The sequence below is a fragment of the Carcharhinus amblyrhynchos genome, chromosome 18 (assembly GCF_965287045.1).
Source record: "Carcharhinus amblyrhynchos chromosome 18, sCarAmb.v2.hapA, whole genome shotgun sequence".
Taxonomy (NCBI): Eukaryota; Metazoa; Chordata; class Chondrichthyes; order Carcharhiniformes; family Carcharhinidae; genus Carcharhinus; species Carcharhinus amblyrhynchos.
The window spans coordinates 17,388,397-17,410,404 of NC_137341.1; the positions used below are offsets into that span (position 1 = coordinate 17,388,397).

At 45.2% G+C, this 22,008-nt stretch overlaps 1 long non-coding RNA gene across 1 annotated transcript in view; it reads right to left on the bottom strand.

The window, feature by feature from the left end:
* LOC145354657 (uncharacterized) overlaps positions 1–12,904 on the bottom strand; it is a 66,635-nt gene extending 53,731 nt beyond the window's left edge. Inside the window, exon 1 of the long non-coding RNA XR_013888893.1 lies at positions 12,330–12,904. This is a non-coding gene — a long non-coding RNA (uncharacterized LOC145354657). The remainder of the gene's footprint in view (positions 1–12,329) is intronic.
* Positions 12,905–22,008: the final 9,104 nt, after the last annotated feature.

Consider the following 22,008-nt stretch of genomic DNA (forward strand, 5'->3'; position numbering starts at 1 on the left):
GAGCAGAAGTAGGCAAATTCAACCCTTCAGACCTGCTTCACCATTTAATCAGATCTCTCCCTGGTCTGAAATCCACCTCCTCACCTGTTCCCCATATCCATGAGCTTTTTTTGTATTAGAAATATATCCATCTCTTTCTGGAAACCATGATTTAGACTCCACTGCGCTACTGGGCAGCAAGTGCCACAAATTCACTACCCTCTGCAAGAACTAGTTCCTCGTTATCTCAGTTTTAAATCTACTGCCTCTCAACTGATTCCTGCGACCTCTTGTTCGAGATTGCCCCATAACAGGAAACATTTGGTCTACATTTACTTTATCAATCCCTTTTTGTATTTTGTGTACTTCGATCAGATCCTCTCGCACCCTTCTAAACTCCAGTGAGTACTAGCCCAAACTGTTTAATCTCTCCACATACATCAGTCCTTTCATCCCCAGAATCGATCTGGTGAACTTCCTCTGAACTGCCCCCAATGGCACTACATCCTTCCTCAAATAAGGAGACCAAAACTGGATGCAGTACTCCAGATGTGGTCTCACCAACACCCTGTACAATTGCAACAACACTTCTCTACCTTTATACTCCAGCCCCTTTGCAATAAATGCCAACATCCCATTTGCCTTTTTTTTTATTACATTCTGTACCTGCATACTGACTTTGAGATTCATTATCACATTCACCCAGATCCCTCTGCCCGGATGCATTTTAAATCTGCTTTCCATTTAGGTAATAATCTACCTTTTTTTTGCCAAAATGAATAATATTACACTTATCTACATTAAATTCCATCTGCCAAATTTTGACCCATTCTCCTAGCTCATCTATATCCGTCTATAAAATTTTTGTATCCATTTTATTGCCTGCTCTGTCACCTATTTTAGCATTAGAGTATTGCACTCAGGTCTCTGGGAGTGGGTTTATAACCCACTCCAGAGACCCGAGTACAATACTCTAGGTTGGCACTCCAGTTCAGTACTGAATAAGTGGTACACTATCAGAGACACGGGGGCGGAATTCTCTAGCCCGCCAGTGGCATGTTTCCTAGTGGCAGCGACTACTTGCTATTGACCATCAATGGGAACTTCCAGTGCTGCTGATGTCTGTGGTGCTTTGCATGGCTTTCCCGTTCTGCTGCTGGGGAACTCTCTGCTGGGATTCACCATTGGCGGGACCAGAAGATCCCGCTGGCAGGAAGGGCTGGAAAATCCTACCAGCAGTTTTACAGATGATGCCCCATCTGCTCTCTCATGTTATAGTGAAAAATTCCACAGCAAAACTTTGGGGATGAGCTGGAGCATCCTGACAATGCCTTTGTCAATATGTATGCCTCAAACAACAGGGTTACAAACAGGTCAGCGTTTGCAACCTTGCTGTGCGCAAATTGGTTGCTGTATGTTACATTATAACAGTGCCTATGCATCACTGGTTGTAAAGATCCTTGGAGTATCCCATCACGGCACAGCATAAAGCCAATCCACTTTCTCCACCTAGCTCAATCAGTTCTCCTTGTTTTCCCATGATTAATCAGTTCTGTCAACGTTTTTGTTTCTCCTGGCCCCCAGCAAATTGTCTGAAAATATTCCTACATTAAAGGTGCTCGGATTATTGGAACTTCATATAGGCATTCTCGATGGATCAAGAGAAAGCGAAGATTGCCTATGGAGGTCATTCTGCACTAGCTTACATAGTGATCTCAACTGCAGAAGGACAAAAGGTTGAAAAGACCTCCTTTTGCCATGAGTGACTGAGGAGGAGACACTGCTCAGAATGTTTGCTTCCAGCCTGCTGCAAACACAAAGCAGCACTCAACGACACTAAGCACCTTCCATTATAGCAATTGATCCTTATATACCAATTACCTTTAGTTTCTCTTTTATTATTCGCCTGCAGATAGCTCTCTGCTTCCTACAGTTGCCTATACAGGCTTCTAAAGGTGCGACGCAGGCCTTAGAATCCAAAGAGTCCCAACAGTGCAGACGGAAGCCATCTGGCCGATCAACTCTGCACCGATTCTTCAAAACAGCATCTCATCCAGGGTCACTGCCTCTTCCTTGCCCCCACTGTCAACACCCTGCCCCCCAAACACCCTATCCTCATAACCCCGCACATTCACCATGGCTAAACCTACACACCTTTGGATACTACGGGGCAATTTAGCATGGCCAATCCACCTCACCAGTACATCTTTTGGCCAGGCAGAATACTTTCTAGCAAATTCTAACTGCAGAAATAACAGTCACCGTCTTGGTATGTTTTACGTCTGATGTTGCTGCTTGCACATACTGAATGCGTAAATATAAGCTGTGCTGTTGAGAAACTCAGTCCCCACTGTATAATAGCTAATGACAGGTTTAAGTCAATGTCGCCGGCAAGGATGGGAAAATAACTAGTTCAAAAATACCGACAGTAGAAATTGGCCAAGTGGTTTTCCCTATTCTTCTCACCCAGGAGTTTCCTTACACTGAGGTTCAATTCTAATGGTGCCACTTTGCCCAGGGTTGTTGATGCACAAGTATTGATGGTGAGTGCCCTGGCAGGGGGCACCAAGGCTGAGTGTGTGATGTTGATGCATACAGGGCTTGGTGAACACCTATCTGTAGCAGCAGCCCCGGTCAATTCTACTCCTGCTTATGCTGCAGAGTCACTCCAGTCCAGGCACTCGATGGTAAAGTCTGGTCTGGGACTCCAGTTCAGTACTGAGGGAGTTCCGCACAGGTAGATGATAAACCCTCTCAGTCACATTTAATAGGAAGTACAATTGGACTCCTCTCTATGGGGAAAAGAAATCACCCTGGGTTCTTGCTTCTTATTCTTCTCCAATAGCTCCAGCTACAGTGCCTGTACAGTCATATCTCTGAATGTCAAAAGGATTAGATCGCACTCAACTACAATATTGCCACAAAGAATGAACTCGCATTTATATAGCGCCTCTCATAAACCCAGCAGATCCCACAGCCAACTAAGTAATTGTGACACACAGTCACTGCCATAATACAGACAAATGTGGAAGTCAAGTTTGCACACTTTAATAAAGTAATTTGTTTTCTTTTAGTGTTGGTTGAGGGATGAATGTTGGCCAGGACATTATGTTGAAGTGCTAGTTGAAGGGCTTGCTAACAGTCCGGCCTCGCACACTGGAAACTTAGCTGACAATCGGCGGGCATGGGATTGTGCCCCACTAAAAAGGGCAAAACCTCCAGTGGAGAGGTAAGGGCAATAAATTGGAATAAAGAGATGTCACATCAAGCTAACTGATGACAGAAATCTATGCAGCAATTTCTTCCACTGACAAAAGTCCCTTAACCAATACATGTTCCTGTGATCGGAGCTGGGTGATTGCTTGTGACACATAGCCATTACTTCCAACCACAAGAAGAAAAATAAAAAAAACACATTAGTTCTAGAATGTGAAGTGTTGCCCTGACAACAGTCTCCCAGTTCTTCATTATCATTCTGAAAAACATCAGTTTCAGAACCTGAAAGTATGACAGTGAAAAGTTCAAAGCTTGCTGTTTATCTGACAACATCAGGTCTCACAAACTAGTGAACAAAGTGAGTGATATGCTGTGCTAGTACTCTGTCCTACACTCTGACAAATAGGCTCAAATTCAATCTAGTCTTGTTTCTCACCGTCAACTAAGTTGTTAAGATCCTACATTGACACCAGCTTGAAATAGTGAACCCAATTCCTCATGGGTACAAAGCAACACAATCATATTATAGCATGTCACATGTTAGCACTAAATTGTCAACCTTAATTAGAGTGACCACAAGACATGTGGAAGGTTTACACTTCTATAAGAGAGAAGGATGTTCTTCAAAGATTATCCACAGCATTACTCCACATCCAGATGTGCTTACTCCTTTCCAGTTAGGAACATTTGACACTGATACTAATTAGTCAAAGAATGCCATTTTCTGAAATGCCACAATGCAGTCAGAAATTCAAAGCCCAATTTCAAAATTCCAAGGCATAATATAACATTGTTTCCGATAATAATTGGGAAGAACATGAACACATGGAAGACCGAGAACTAGGCCGAAGAAAAGTTGGCTTTGCGAAGCTGAGAATAAGCCTTGGAAAAATAAACTGGACAAGAATATTGCCCAAAGATCATCAGGAACAACAATGGGAAACATTTAAAATGGTACTCAACAGAGCTCAGGAAAAATATATTCTGCTAAAGAAAAACTTGCAAACTAAACATTAGTGAGGCATCATGAATAAAGACATGTAAGGGGAAGGATAGAGACATGCATTTTGTGTTTGGATGACAGGGGAGGACGTGAAAAGGAAGAATATAAAAAGATCAGGAGAGAAATAAAAAAAAGACTTAGGAAGACAAAGAGGACCTGTGAAATCAAATTATCAAGGAACATAAAACAAAGTAGCAAAGTATTCCACAGACACCTAGATAAAATAAAATGTCGTGCTGGGAATAGGCCACTAAGGGATGGGCCAGATTAAATAACAGGAAGCGATAGACAAACGGCAGAAATGTTAGATAATTATTTTGCTTCAGTATTTGCCAGGTGGACGTGACATCAGATGATAGAATTAGAAATTATGTAACTGCATTAAAAATAAAAAAGGTATTAAATAAACTAATCAAAGAGGATAAAACCCGCGGTCTGGATAAAATGCAAACAATGCATTTTAAAAGAACTGAAAGAATGTGTCGCAGAGGTATCCTGACACATATTAAATAATTTGTTTGAAACTGTGTCGTGCCAGAGGACTGGCAGGCAGCTAACATTATACCTATTTATGAAAGGAGATGGAACATGTCCAGGGAACTATGGACCAATCAATTTAACATCTGTGGCAGGAATTAATTCTTACTAAAGGGAACATGGCAATGAATCTAGAAACCAAAAAATGTATCAACATGGATTTCTTAGCAACCATATAGAAGTCTTTGAAGAATTAACAGAAAGAGTAGACAAAAGTACTGTCGTATATGTAAATGTCTAGATCTTCCAAGGGCCTTCAATAAGGTCGCACATATTGGGCAAATGAATGACAGTGGCAAGTATCTGAGTGGGTCACAAACAAGACACAAAGCAAAGAGTAAGAAGAAACAGTAGCCAGAGTGCAGATGTGGGATCCTTCAAGGACTAATTTTGGGGCTGGTGTTGTTCAAAATCTACATTACTGATTATCGACTTAAAATTTAAAAACACAATTCCTGAATTTGCAAATGTCTCCAAATTAGGGAGATAGTTAATCACGGGAAGACTACAATCACTTAACAAAGACATTAATAAACTTGCAGAATTTGCATATAATTGGCACATAAATAAGTGCGAGGTGTTAAATTGAAGGAAAATTATTAAGGAAATAAGGAGATCACATATTACTTCGAAAATAAGAATCTGAATACAATATAGAGCAAACAGATCTGAGAGTACACAAATAATGAAAAGGTAATAAGGCAAGCACAGAAACAAAATGAGAGCTATGTTCTTCTTTTGCAGAGAGCTGGAATTAAGAAAGAGTAGTTATGCTCAACTTGTATCAAATCTTGTTAAGCCCACACATCTGTTATACTCTGTTCTGTTCTGGATACCATTTTGTGAAATGGATATAGAAACATTGGACAGTTGCAGAGAAGATATTCCAGGATCATACCAGAATTGTGAGATTATAGCAATCAGGAATGACCAGGCTGGATCTTCTCTTGTAACATGAGGAAGTTGAAGAGTAATTTAGAAGATGTCTTTTCAGGGTACAATGATCACTAAGTAAGTTCAAGCAAAGATAGTTCTTTGACTTTTCCTTCCAGAATACTTACTCTACCATATTCCTGTTGGAGCAACTAGCTGTCTCTTCCATGGGGGCTGTGTACTGGCTACAGCTAACAGTTCAAATTATTGTTGGCTCGCACTCTCCAAATAAAGGAATACTTCCCAACATCTGTCCTAAACCTTCATGGGCTGCATTTTCTACTTAATTCTTTGTAACAGAATAACATCCCAGGTCCAAAATAACGTGTCTGCAACAAAGAAAGCAAATTATATTATAGTCAATAGTTGGGATTCTGTCAGAAAGATAGGGGACTCACCTACTGGTCAGAGGTCCCCCAGCAATAGAAGTACTGCCCACTAGAGCTTCCAGCCAATCAGATGCCAACAGTTCTTTGTGCCCCAGCATTGTTATAGTGATGTCCAGACACTGATCATGCAAAAGAGATAGGTCGAAACCATTGTGGGTTCATTCATTTAGACTACCCACGTGGGTAGATAGCGTCAAGATATCAGCAGCACAGTATCAGGGTGGCATGTTGGCAGAGTGGTTAGCACTACTGCCTTACAGCGCCAAGGACTGATTCCAGCCTTGGGTGACTGAGTGGAGTTTGCCTGTTCACACTGTGTGGGTTTACTCCAGGTGCTCCAGTTACCTCCCACTGCCCAAAGTTGTGCAGGTTAGGTGGGTTGGCCATGCTAAATTGGCTTTTAGTGTTCCAAGATGTGTCGGTTAGGGAGAGGGGGTGTGTAGATTGCAATGTGTAGATATTGCTTGGTCTTTCTACATTCCAGATTAAGGATTTCATTGTGTATATAATTAATTTAGCTAGGCTATTTGATCTCGAGTAATGAGGAGAAAAAAAAAGTGTAATCGATATTCCACTTCTCACACATATCCTGAAATGGAATATCAATAAATTGCAGACTGTTATCCATGATGATCACTCTTGGCACACAAAATAAACTGAAAATAGCACTTAGAGTTTGCACGACAGTTGTGCTTGACATATTGTGCAATTGTTGAATAATGGGGTACTTTGTTGACAAAAACGCTGAAGTTAGTGCCAAGGAAATGAAACAGATCGTATGTGATTTTGGATCAAGGATGGGTAGGAACTTCATGCAGAATCTAATGCAATGACCCTTGTAATTCTTGATGACCACTTCACTGTCATTGTTCAAACCTGGCCAATAGACTGTCTCTCGAGAGTCTTCTTGTCTGTTCTATACCCATGTGTGAGTGATGAAGTTGTTAAAGAATATCAAGTCACAATGATGACCTGCCTGCCTTTAAACATGACTCTCTGGGAGATGCCTAGCTCCTTGAAAGGCCAAAATGATCTCATATGTTTGTGAAAATGCAAATTGAATCAGGCTGCCTTTCACTGATGGTTTTCCACAGTTTCTTGAGTTTAGAATCTTTCACCATTTCTTCTTGTAGCCGTTGGCATTTGCGTTCCACAAAATGTACCAGATCAATTGACAGACCTCCATTTTCCTGCAAGCGTTACATGACAGTTCCCTTGAAACTGCTACATTTTCAAAAGGTTTTGGATATTTCAAGGTTAGGTCATGAACAAAGAAAATTGAAGAAGTTTCTGATGTTGATCTGTCACATGAGGGCTGACTGATTCCATGGATTGACACTAGTGCGATGTTATGGCACGTAAACCAACAATCAATGCGCCTTTAGTCCCCAGGATGTAGAACATCAGTGTGATACCCAAAAAGATAGATTGCATCCTCCACATGGAAATAGTGAACCGATGTATGCTGAAAGTTGTGCAGTGGTAGATTTTGTCATGGGCTTCCGTGTCTGTGAATACATATCTTTTAAAATCTGCAGAGGTAGAATGTTGACAGTTGCACCTATGTCAATCTTGGCCTATAGTTACCAACTTTCTTAGGAAAAATAATTTGAAACCTGACAAACATTTGAGAAGGAAATGATGCTGTCTTTGTTTTCCATGAGATTGGCAGAGTGAAGCATGTGTTCGCAAATTCATCGTTTCACTGTAAGCATCAGTATCATTTTTTGGTTTGTCAATCACCTCGCATATGTTGTTAACAGGACACCGGATGGTCATTCTTGCTGTTTGAAGGTAGCTGTTGTGTACAGTCTGTTTGGATCAGTGCACACTATTGCACTGCTGCTGTCAAAATGCCTTGCAAAATTGCTGGAAAGTTAGGCATTTCCTTGATGCGTGCAGATGTTCACAGCTTTCAGAGACCCCCCCACCTCCCTGCCACCACTCCCCCCACTGCCACAGGGGACCTGACACAGGGCCTCTCTCACCATCAAGTGGGTCGTGCTTCCCCAATCTGATGGGTAACATTAAATCCAGACCATTGTTTCTTTTCACTGTTGCTGAAGGACCCTGCAGTATTCTAATTTATTGTTCATCCAAATGCAAAAGGATTTATCAAATGGATTGATTGTGATCAATGGAAGTTGATCAAGATCTTGGAGTTAATTTGTGGGGTCTAGTGACTGAGCTTATGAAAGCCTTCCATGGATTTTAAGAATGTGGTATACTTTGTGAGTAACACTGTCATTTGTCTGGTCCTGGACTATCTGAGTTTTGAGTCTGAGCCACTCTGCAACACAAACTCTCCTTTTAAAACACAGAATTGTTCTTCCCTCCCATTATTTTCTATGCCTTATTCTGTATATGAATTAATCAACAAGGTTCTGAATGAACCTTTATGAGCAGTGAAGGTGATAGAAGGCAAGGCACACTTCGACCATTGATTCTACCTGTGGCTCAATATATATCCCGTCCCTCCTCACAGCTCTGTTTCACAGAGGGAGAGAGAGATCCTAGCTGGAGAGGAAAGGACCTGTGGGGCATTATGTTTTAAAACCTCTCTAACTCCCTATCTACATGACTTCCTCCAATCCTTACACATCTCCAAATTTTCTGTACTCCTCCAATTCTGACTTCTTACACCTCTCTCTGATTTCAATTGCACCTTCATCCACAGTCATCTTTCAGCTGCCTGGCCTCGTAAGTTCTGGAATTCCCTCATTTGGGCAGGTAAGTGGATGGGAAAAGTTTAGAAGGATATGGGCCAAATACAGGCAATTGGGAATCAGTTCAGGAAACCTGGTCAGCAAGGATGAATTGGGTCGAAGGGCATATTTCCATGTTGTATATCTCTATGACTAAGACTCATTAGAACATGAGAAATAGAGCAAGAGTAGACCATGGCCCTTCATGGTGATACTCTGCTTTAATCAACTTTTCTACTCTCTCCCATATCTCTTGGTTCCCTGAGATCAAAAACCTATCTTTCCTAGCCTTGAAGATACTCCACAACTCTGTAAGGTACACAATTCCAAACATTCACAACCCTCAGAAAATAACTTTCTCGTCATCTTGGTCCTAAAAGGTCAACCACATATCCTGAGGGTTCCCCAACGTGTTCTAGATTCCCCAGCCAGAGGAACAAATCTTGCAGTTTCCATCCTGCCAAGTCCTTTCAAAGAATCTTGCATTTCAATGCGATCACATCTCATTCTTCTAAATTTAAGAGAGTTTAGTCAAACTTTCCTTAAAAATCTGCCCATCTCACTTCCTTTAAGATGTTCCTTGAATCCCTTTTGACCAAGCTTTTTACTGGTCATTTCTGCTTCTATCCCCTGATGTGGCTTGGTGCCAAATTTTGTTTGGTAACACTCTTGCAAAGCAATTTGGGATGTTTGATTTTGATGCAGGAGCGGTATAAATACATGTTGTTGTGATGTTTAGAGTGACTGTGCGAGGCGGGGGGATTGGTTTGAGCATGTCAGTGTAAACTGGATAGCCACTGTTGCCTTCTGTATGCAGACTGCTTTAGTTTTCCCACAGAAATGTGTATTGAGCCAAGTACATATCACAACTCCAAAGCCATTCCAATGGCTAAAAAACATTATATTGGAACTCTTCCCAGTTTTCTCCTTTCTCCTTAGTAGCTCGGTGCTCTCTATCAATCCTGTGCTCCTGAATCAGATGTCTGGACACTATAGCCTGTGTATTTATGAGCAGACATTGTCCAACTACATTGTTTAATCAGCGCATCAGGAGACAGGTTAGCCAGCCAACCATCGTGCCTCTCTCCCATCCCTCAATTTGACTTAGCCGACTCTAGCAGACTTGCCTCTAAGGCTTTCCTGAATTCATTCCAAATGTCAGTTAAGGGATTGGGATTCAAAATCCCTTCTCCCAGTGGCTTATTAAAGCACTACGGTTGATTGACAGCTGATAATAATGCAACAAGACTTTTGAAACAGAACCACAATCTTTGCTTAAAAATTACAGACGTTTATAATTTCATCCACTCAGACATTCTCCCCGGGATTAGGTTCTTGCTAACAGCATGTAATATTCTAGGACTGTCAGGTACCACACCTATCAAGGGCTGAGTAACAGAGCTAGTAGAAGTCAGAAGGTCTGGATTTGGAGAATGCTTCAATGTTAGTTTTAAGGACGAACCTTTTGCTGCACAAGTCAGCAGTAAGACATCAGTAAGATTCATTTCTCTCTTTAGGGAACTAAGCTGAGTGAATAGCTTTTTTTCCAGAATGCAGTTGAATTATGTAATTCTATTAAAAATGCTTTAAGCTCTAAATAGACAAAGTCTTGACAAAATTAAGATTGAGTTCTTAATTTAACCATTTAACACTTTTGTCATAGGGTCCTCTTGTTTCCGTATTCACATATTGATGATTGCTTATAAATTTCCCATTATAGCATTCCTTCTGTGTTTTATTGAGATGTTTTATTTCACGTTCATGAATATCGTATTCCAGACTCTGGATCGGTTTACAGCTTATTTGGTATGAAACCTTCTACGTACTTCTTTGTTGCATCAGTATTTGGCTTACTTAATTTACGGAGACCATTCCTTTTCTGGAACATGAAGCATGACCATGTGTTTCAATCTCCTGTGACCATTTATTTCTGTCTTTTATTGGATTGACAAGTTATTTTGGCTAATACTTACTTCTTCTTGTGTCTCTCACTCTGCGCACTTTTAAAACAAAATTCTCATCCTGTTGTAATGTTTCTCCTTGCTGCCCACATCCCTCAATGTAACCTTCCAGTTCTTTCTGAACTTTTCCTGCCTCTCTACCTGTCCTTCTTCACACCTCTTTCTCTTACTTTTCATTGTCCACCCCTCTATTTTTCACCCTTTGCCACCTGCATCTTCTACCCCTCCCCCCAACCACCAACATCACCCACCACCCTTTTGACCCTCTCCCAAACCATTCCTCCTATAGATTCACTGTTGAGCCATGTGATCAGTACTCAGGTAAAAGGGCAGCCACCATTGGCGTTGAGTGGCAACAGACTCCCCAAGTGGGGGAAGGGAGTAGGCCGAGATGAAATCACATGTAGCAGAACCAATCACCTGGGTTGATGCACACACAACTGGCCAAAAAGCAACAATCCTTAAAAGTAACATACCCGTGTCTGCTTCTTTTCCCAAACAAATGCAAGCCTTTCTTTTCTGCATGGGATTGTTCCCACAGTTGTTAATGTGAGCGGACAGTCTGCAATACCCCAACATACACAGAAACCATTGCAAAACAGTCTGCAGTCAAAAACACAATTGACATAATGAAAAATATTTTAAATTCAGCCACACGAGGTTTGTCGTTGGATATCTTGTATTAAATTCAAATAGCATTTTACCAATTGCACTTCATTACACAGGGGGAGACAGATCCAGTCAGCCAGATTGATACCATACAGATAATAGAGACATATACAAATATACCCAGGAAATGTTCTCCTCACTAAGGTACCTCAGCTGCTGGATTTGCTAAAAGACGTTTGAATTCCAGCAATGCAGATGATCTTATTTTACAATACGCCCGATAAATTTATTGACTAAGATTATTGATCTTGAGTTAACGAGGACACTTCATGGCACAGAAGAACTAGGGCGACTGATGTCCAGATTCCAAAATAAATCGGAACCATTAACAAAAAAGTTACGTGCCAGTTTAACTTCTACGGTGTTTCTTTTTTTTCAATCCAAGAACGGTTTGAATAAGCGCTCCCGTTGCCACTTCATATTTAATGAAGGCACTTGATAACAACAGACCAAAACAATAAACCCTCCGCTACAGCAATTCAGACTGGAGATATAAATGTCACACGGACAGTACAAGCAAATAATGAAATGTAAAACAAAATGCCCTGGATCAGACTGTGGAATTCGCTTCCACCTTCATACCTTGCTTGGGGCTAAGAACAGTTTTGCAGTTAACGGTATGTGTTCCAATGGCCCGTTATTTCACATTAAATTCAGCTCTTGTGAGCTAACTTTTACTTGTCTCGATTTGAAGACAGCTTTTTAACAGGACAACTCTCCTCGATATTTTTGGGGGGTTACATTTCACGCTGAATTTTAAGGTACAGGCTTGTCATTTTTAAATGGAAAGTGCGCAGGACTTTAAAGGCTGGAGGATTGAAGTGTTGGAACAAGTGTTCCAGTGAACCCCCTCCTTCCATTTCAAGCACCTCAAAGTTACTGACGTTTTAAAATCAAATTAGAAGCTGTTTTATTGATTTATTTATTATTTGCTCACCTGTTTCTCGGACTGTTCTCCTCCCACCACCTCTTCAGGCGAGTAGTGGTGGTGGCGGCGAGACAGACCAAATATCCCTCATTCTCCAAAGCTCTGGGAGCATGTTACGGGCAGGGGCAGGCATCCCGCTGTAAATCCAGCATCCAAACTTGGGAAGTGGTTGTACCTGTTCATCCTAGTGAACCAACACGCTCCGTTAAAGATCCCCCAGGGGTTTGACACAGAGGAAATATCAGGAGAAGGAATTCTTCAGGGAAAAGCACACAGCTCCCCCCTCCCTCTCTCTCCCTCCTCACACTGTGGGTGAGATCAGACAATTCCACCGAGTGACTCCCATGCTCCGGCTTCCAGGCTCTTGCTGCTTTCCAGACTTGTCAGTGTGGCTGGGAGTTAGTCTGGGTCCAGCTCTCTGCCTCTGCTCCCTCTCTCTCTCTCAAACACACACACACACTGTTCTGGGAGTGATCCACACTAGCCGAGTCTTGGCTCAGCCACTCTCTCAGGGTTTTATCCGTGTCCAGCGCTACCTGATCCGCCACCAACCCATCGCATCCAGCACACAGACACTGCGCATGTACTCAGCGAGCTGTCAGTGGCCAGGCTGGGGACGCTCCTGACGCCAAATCAACTCCCGATAAGGCTGCGGACACGCTCACACCTCAGAGCCAGAGCAGCCCAGGGCCACACAGCACCACACCATCCAGAGAGCAACACTCCAACCCGCAGGGAGCTGACTGCAACTCACCTGGAGACCCCCCCCCCCCCCACAACAACTCTCCCACTCCCCCAGTAACTCCCACACACACACAGATACCCCCCCATACCCTCCACACTCACACAGATACCCCCCCCATACCCTCCACACTCACCCAGACCCTCCCCCAACAACTCCCACACTCACACAGATACCCCCCCATACCCTCCACACTCACACAGATACCCCCCCAACAACTCCCACACTCACACAGATACCCCCCCATACCCTCCACACTCACACAGATACCCCCCCATACCCTCCACACTCACACAGATACCCCCCCATACCCTCCACACACACACAGATACCCCCCCATACCCTCCACACTCACACAGATACCCCCCCATACCCTCCACACTCACACAGATACCCCCCCATACCCTCCACACTCACACAGATACCCCCCATACCCTCCACACTCACACAGATACCCCCCCATACCCTCCACACTCACACAGATACCCCCCATACCCTCCACACACACACAGATACCCCCCCATACCCTCCACACTCACACAGATACCCCCCATACCCTCCACACTCACCCAGACCCTCCCACACTCACAGATACCCCCCCATACCCTCCACACTCACCCAGACACCCCCCCATACCCTCCACACTCACCCAGACCCTCCCACACTCACACAGATACCCCCCATACCCTCCACACTCACACAGATACCCCCCCATACCCTCCACACTCACCCAGACCCTCCCCCAACTCCCACACACACAGATACCCCCTCACACTCACCCAGGCCCTCCCCCACAAACCCCCACACTCACAGATACCCCCTCACACTCACCCAGACCCTCCCCCACACTCACAGGTACCCCCTCACACTCACTCAGACCCTCCCCAACAGCTCTCACACTCACAGATACCCCTCACACTCACCCAGATCCTCTCCCAACAACTCCCACACTCACACAACACCACCCCCATAGCCCTTCACTGTCACCCAGACCCTCCCCCACAAACTCCCACACTCCATACCCCCTCACACTGACATACCCCCATACCCCTCGTAATGACCTAGAGTCACCAAACCTCTCTCACACTCACCCAGACCCTTCCCCACAAACTTCCACACACACACAACCTGCCATACCCTTTCACATTCACCTAGACCCTCCCCCAACAATCTCCACATACACGCAATGCCCCCCCCATAACCCCTCACACTCACCTAGACCCTCCCCCACTCACATAAGCCCTCCATAGCCCCCTTACAATCACCTAGACTCTCCCCAACAACTCCCCCACACACACACATAACCCCCATATCTCCCTCACACTGATACCCCCCCATACGCCCTTATACCCACTGAGACCCTCCCCCACACACACACATAACCCCCATATCTCCCTCACACTGATACCCCCCCATACGCCCTTATACCCACTGAGACCCTCCCCCACACACACACATAACCCCCATATCTCCCTCACACTGATACCCCCCCATACGCCCTTATACCCACTGAGACCCTCCCCCACACACACACATAACCCCCATATCTCCCTCACACTGACACCCCCCCATACACCCTTATACCCACTGAGACCCTCCCCCACACACACACACATAACCCCCATATTTCCCTCACACTGATACCCCCCCCATACGCTCTTCTACCCACTGAGACCCTCCCCAACAACTCCCACACTTACACATAACCTCCCATACCCCCTTTACACCGACACCCCATAACCCCTTCACCTAGACACCCCCAAACAACACATTCACACAAACCCCACACCCATACCCCCTCACACTCACCTAAACCGCCAAAACAACTCTCACACTCACACACACCCCCCAAACCCCTCAAGCATTTACCCACATCCCCCAAACAATTCTCGCACTCATTAGATACCTTCATACTCACACACACTCACCTATACCCTTCTATATACCTCCAAACTCACAAAAACGATATACCCCCTCACACTCATCTAGGACCCCCCCCCCAACAACTCTCACACTCATACCCCCATACCCACCACTCTCACCCATACCCCTCCAACAACTTTCACACTCATCTAGACACCCCCAAACAACTCTCACACTCACAGATACCCCTATACTCCCCTAGACTCATCTAGACCGTTACATACACCTCCAAACTCACAAAAACAGTATACTCCCTCACACTAATCTAGGACCTCCCCCAAACAAATCTCACATTCATACCCCCCATACTCCCTCCTCGCACTCACTTAGAGCCCCAAACAACTCTCATACTCACACCAACCTCTATATCCCCTCACACTCACCTAGGACCCCCAAACAACTCTCACACTCCCACACCCCCATACCCATCACATACATCTACACCTCCAACAACACTCACACTCACCTAGATACCCTCAAATAACTCTCACACTCACAGATACCCCCATATCCCCCCCACACTCATCTAGAGCCTTACATACGCCCCCAAACTTATAAAAATGGTACTCTTCAGCCCTCCAAGCCTGCACTGACCATGCTGCCCGACTTAACTAAAATTCCCTACCTTTCCAGGCACCATATCCCTCTATTCCCATCCTATTCATGTACTTGTTAAGATGCGCCTTAAAAGTCACTATCCGTTCCGCTTCCACTACTTTCCCCAGCAACGAATTCTAGATACCCACTACTCTCTGTGTAAAAAATCTGCCTTGTACATCTTCTTTAAATCTTGCCCCTCGCACCTTAAACTATGCCCCCTAGCAATTGACTCTTCCACCCTGGGAAAAAGCTTCTGACTATCCACTCTGTCCATGCCCCTCATAATCTTGTAAACTTCTATCAGGTTGCCCTCAACCTCTGTCGCTCCAGTGAGAACAAACCAAGTTTCTCCAACTTCTCTTCATAAATAATGCTCTCTGTACCAGGCAACATCCTGGTAATTTATTTTCTGTATCCTCTCCAAAGCCTCCATATCCTTCTGGTAGTGTGGTGACCAGAATTGAAACTATATTCCAAGTGCAGCCTAACAAAGTTCTATAAAACTGTAACATGACTTGCCAATTTTTAAATTCAATAGCCCAGCTGATGAAGACATGCATATCGTATGCCTTCTTGACTACCTTTTCCACTTGTGTACCTGTACACCCAGATCCCTTTGTCTATCAATACTCTTAAGGCTTCTGCCATTTATTGTATATTTCCTATCTGTATTAGACCTTCCAAAATGCATTACCTCACATTTGTCCACATTAAACTCCACCTGCCATCTCTCCACCCAAGTCTCCAACTGATGTATATCCTGCTGTATCCTCTGATGGTCCTCATCGCTATCCGCAAATCCACCAGCCTTTATGTCTTCCGCAAACTTATAAATGAATCCGGTTACATTTTCTTCCAAATCATTTATATACATTACCATCTGCAAAGCTCCCAGCACTGATCCCTGAGGAACACCACTTGTCACAGCCCTCCATTCAGAAATACTCCCTTCCATTGTTACCCTCTGTCTTCTTTAACCTAAACACATTAAAGAAGCCATCCCCTACAGACAAGCTCTCTGTATACACACAATCTGCTCAGGTGAGGAGGATCGCAACAGACACCTCCAGATGCTGAAAGATACCCTCATAAGAACAGGATATGGCGCTCGACTGATCGATCGACAGTTCCGATGTGCCACAGCGAAAAACCGCATTGACGACCTCAGAAAACAAACACAGGACACAGCAGATAGAGTACTCTTCATCATCCAATACTTCCCCGGAGCAGAGGAGCTATGACATCTTCTCCGGAGCCTTCAACGTGTCATTGATGAAGGTGAACATCTCGCCAAGGCCATCCCCACACTCCCACTTCTTGCCTTCAAACAATCGCACAACCTCAAACAGACCATTGTCCACAGTAAATTACACAGTCTTTAGGAGAACAGTGACCACAACACCACACAACCCTGCCACAGCAATCTGTGCAACTCAGATCATCGACACCAATGCCATCCTCTCACGTGAGAACACCATCCACCAGATACACGGTACGTACACTTACAACTCGGCCAGAGTTGTCTACCTGATACGCTGCAGGAAAGGATGTCCCGAGGCGTGGTATATTTGGGAGACCATGCAGACACTACGACAACAGATGAATGAACACCACTTGACAATCACCAGGCAGGAGTGTTCTCTTCCTGTTGGGGAACATTTCAGCGGTCACGGGCATTTGGCCTCTGATCTTTGGGTAAGCGTTCTCCAAGGTGACCTTCACAATACACAACAACGCAGAGTCACTGAGCAGAGACTGATAGCCAAGTTCCACACGGATGAGGACAGCCTCAACCAGGATCTTGGGTTCATGTCACATTATTTATAACCCCCACGACTTGCCTGGGCTTGCAACATCTTACTAACTGTCCTGACTGGAGACAATACATACCTCTTTAACCTGTGCTTAACCCTCTCTCCACTCACATTGTCTGAGTCTTGATTACCTGTAAAGACTGGCATTCCAACCATTATTTTGTCAATTGAGTTTGTGTCTTTATATGCCCTGTTTGTGAACAGAATTTCCACTTACCTGATGAAGTGGCAGTGCTACCAAATAAACCTGTTGGACTTTAACCTGGTGTTGTGAGATTTCTTATTTCTTTGACCGGGGCCAGTTTTGTACCCACCATGTATCACCTCTGATCCCATGCGACTTCACCTTCTGCACCAGTCCGCCACGAGGGACTTTGTCAAAGGCTTTACTGAAGTCCATGTAGAGAACATCCACTGCCTACCCTCATCAGTCATCTTCGTCACTTCCTCGAAAAAGTCGATCAAGTTTGTGAGACACGACCTTTCCTTCACAAGACCATGTTGCCTCTCACTAATACGTCCACTTATTTCCAAGTGGGAATAAATCCTGTCTCAGAGAATCCTCTCCAATAATTTCTCTACCATTGATATAAGGCTCACCGGCCTGTAATTACCCGGATGTACCCCTCCTATACTCACATAACCACCCCAAACCCCTCCTACGCTCACATAACCACCCCAAACCCCTCCTACACTCACATAACCACCCCAAACCACACCTACACTCACATAACCACCCCAAACCCCTCCTACACTCACATAACCACCCCAAACCTCTCCTAAACGCAGATAACTACCCTGAACCCCACCTACACTCACATAATCACCCCAAACCCCTCCTACGCTCACATAACCACCCCAAACCCCACCTACACTCACATAACCACCCCAAACCCCACCTACACTCACATAACCACCCCAAACCGCACCTGCACTCACATAACCACCCCAAACCCCACCTACACTCACATAACCACCCCAAACCCCTCCTACACTCACATAACCACCCCAAACCGCACCTACACTCACATAACCACCCCAAACCCCTCCTACACTCACATAACCACCCCAAACCTCTCCTAAACGCAGATAACTACCCTGAACCCCACCTACACTCACATAATCACCCCAAACCCCTCCTACGCTCACATAACCACCCCAAACCCCACCTACACTCACATAACCACCCCAAACCCCACCTACACTCACATAACCACCCCAAACCGCACCTGCACTCACATAACCACCCCAAACCCCTCCTACACTCACATAACCACCCCAAACCCCTCCTACGCTCACATAACCACCCCAAACCCCTCCTACGCTCACATAACCACCCCAAACCCCACCTACACTCACATAACCACCCCAAACCCCACCTACACTCACATAACCACCCCAAACCGCACCTGCACTCACATAACCACCCCAAACCCCACCTACACTCACATAACCACCCCAAACCCCTCCTACACTCACATAACCACCCCAAACCGCACCTACACTCACATAACCACCCCAAACCCCTCCTACACTCACATAACCACCCCAAACCTCTCCTAAACGCAGATAACTACCCTGAACCCCACCTACACTCACATAATCACCCCAAACCCCTCCTACGCTCACATAACCACCCCAAACCCCACCTACACTCACATAACCACCCCAAACCCCACCTACACTCACATAACCACCCCAAACCGCACCTGCACTCACATAACCACCCCAAACCCCTCCTACACTCACATAACCACCCCAAACCCCTCCTACGCTCACATAACCACCCCAAACCCCTCCTACGCTCACATAACCACCCCAAACCGCACCTACGCTCACATAACCACCCCAAACCCCTCCTACACTCACATAACCACCCCAAACCGCACCTACACTCACATAACCACCCCAAACCCCACCTACACTCACATAACCACCCCAAACCCCTCCTACACTCACATAACCACCCCAAACCCCTCCTAAACGCAGATAACTACCCTGAACCCCTCCTACACTCACATAATCACCCCAGGCACCATTAGCATTCACAGAAAACCCTCGTACCTCCTTTAACCCAAACCTAGACCTCCACAAACCCCCCTTACACTCATACAAACCCCAAAACTGCCATTGACTTACCTAGACCTGCCCTTACACACACAAACCCCCCATACCCCCTTAACTCACCAGGAACTCCATTACCCACTACACTCTCACAAACCATGCAAACCCCCATTACTCTCACACAAACCTGCCCAATACTCACACAAAGCCCACATACCCCCCCTTTCCACACATAGGCCCCTCATACCCCCTACACTCACCTAGACCCTCCATTAATAAACCTTCACCCTTTTCACCATGGAGTGTCTGAGCTCCCCCACCTCTGATTGGAGCGAGCATTCACTCTGGAATCCCGCCCCCCCCCCCCCCCCCCAGCTATCTTAGCGATTATCAGCCTCTTCCCCCAAAGTCGCAGCTGGCATTCCCTGTCCCCTGTAATGGCCATCACTGGCATTCAGCTTTCCCTCCTGGTTGAATTGTTCCTGGCCCACAAACACAGCATCATTGACCATTACCCCCTCTCCGCCATTATTCACAAACTGGGGCCCGCCTCTTGGCACGTGTTGGCACTGCCAAGGTTGCATGGTGCTAACCTGGCAGTGTGACCCTGTGCCAGGGGAAGTGCCAGGTGCATAGCCAGGGCACTGCTTGGCCATGTTCCTCATCCACCAAGGGACATACTTCCCTTTGCGCCACTGGGAAGACCCCTACAGCAGGTTTCGCCTGTTGTATAGCATGGCAACATGGGTCAAGATACAGCAGAGGGCAATGCATGCAGGGTAGGTTCATGCCAGCTATCAGCTGATGATGTAGCCAGCGAGGGCAAAGACGACTCAAGCTCGCATTCTATCAGCAGTCTCTGGGTATTGAGCTCTGCCGGCAACCTCGCCAACAGCAAACCCAGACTCAAGATTCGCTCACAGTCTTACACTCCACACATGCTTAGCAATGTGGCACATACCTCCACGCACACTCCAGTGCAGGCCTCCACGCACACTCCAGTGCAGGCCTCCACGCACACTCCAGTGCAGGCCTCCACGCACACTCCAGTGCATTGAACAACACATTGAATTTCTCTCTGTGTAGAATTCTAATGTGAGACCTGTAAATGTACCTGTGCTCAGTGTGTCAATGGTTCACTCAAATAGCCCAGCAATCTGATCAGAAAGTTCCTGAACATGTGTGCATGTGGGAGTAAAGCAGCATATACAACGGTAAGCCAAAGAAAGCATGAAATTAAAACTTAAACCATTATTAGTGTAGATTAGGCACAGCATGTATAAGAAGCTGAATTCAGGGAAGCTTATCAATTCTTAATATGACTTATACTGACGTCAAAAAAAATCCATTTAAAGATCCAGAATATATAGTTCAGGATCTCATTGAAGATAAATCTTTAAAAAAAGATTTTTTTAAATTGCAATGAACCTGCAGAAACATGACTGTTTTCTGCTGAAGATCTAGTGGTAGTGTGGCCATTTCAGCAGAGTACAATTGTAGGAAACACATGAATGAAGATTTGTAACTTAGGTGCGGGTATGTTATTATAGTCAGAGAGAGAGAGAGAGAGACAAGAGATGGCTCGTAAAAGATAAAGGAGGCTTGGGTTGATCGTACCTACACTTACATTCCCAAAGGTTCATGATGTCTTAGGCCACAGGCTTGTATTGACACCCCGGTCTATGTATGTGGGGCTTTGACAATGTAGTCTAGGCTAAAGCTTAGGGGTTTGCTCACTAGCTCCTGGCTGTGAGTCAAAGCCACACTTTCACTGGAACCACACCAAAGGTGCAACACCAACACTGCTTGGCACTAACATGGCAGTTGGCATGTGGGTGATGGGTCAACCCCATTCCTCCACCATTGAAGATAGCTGCTTAACGCTGAATGAATAACTGGGTGGCTTAAAGATCACTGATAGGTGGCAACTCTGATTTAATGCAGATATCACATCAACCACACAAAAATCCAAAATCCGCCCGCAAATGATTCACATGTCATGCTCCAATTTTAAATCAATCAGAGAACTCCAACCAAGCACACCCTCCCTCCAGCCCCCAGCGTCATTCCCAGTTTGCCAACACACGTCACACAGACTCTGTGACTGATCCATCTCTCCAGTGCTCTACAGCAGTTAGGTTCAACATGCAGAAATGAATTGAACCCCTAATCCCACCCTGCCGCACCACTGAGGCCAAAGTTTCAAACCATTACTTTATTGTTTGCAACGTAGAATCATACGGCATAGAAGGAGGCCATTCGTCCCACTGTGGCTGTGCTGGCTCTCTGTGATAGTCATCCAATTAGTCCCATTCTTCTGCACTTTCACTGGTTTTCCTACATTTTCCTTTCTAACTAAAGAACAAATCCCCCTTTTCAACTGTGCTTCCAGTGCCCTTCTAGACAGTGTATTCAGACCATAATGACTCACTGCATCAAATGTTCTCCTCGTCTCCCATCCTAACTTCTTTAGTTAATTACCACAAACCTGAATCCTCTGCTTACCAAGCCTCCAGCAGTAACCTCTCCTGTCTGCATTGTTCAA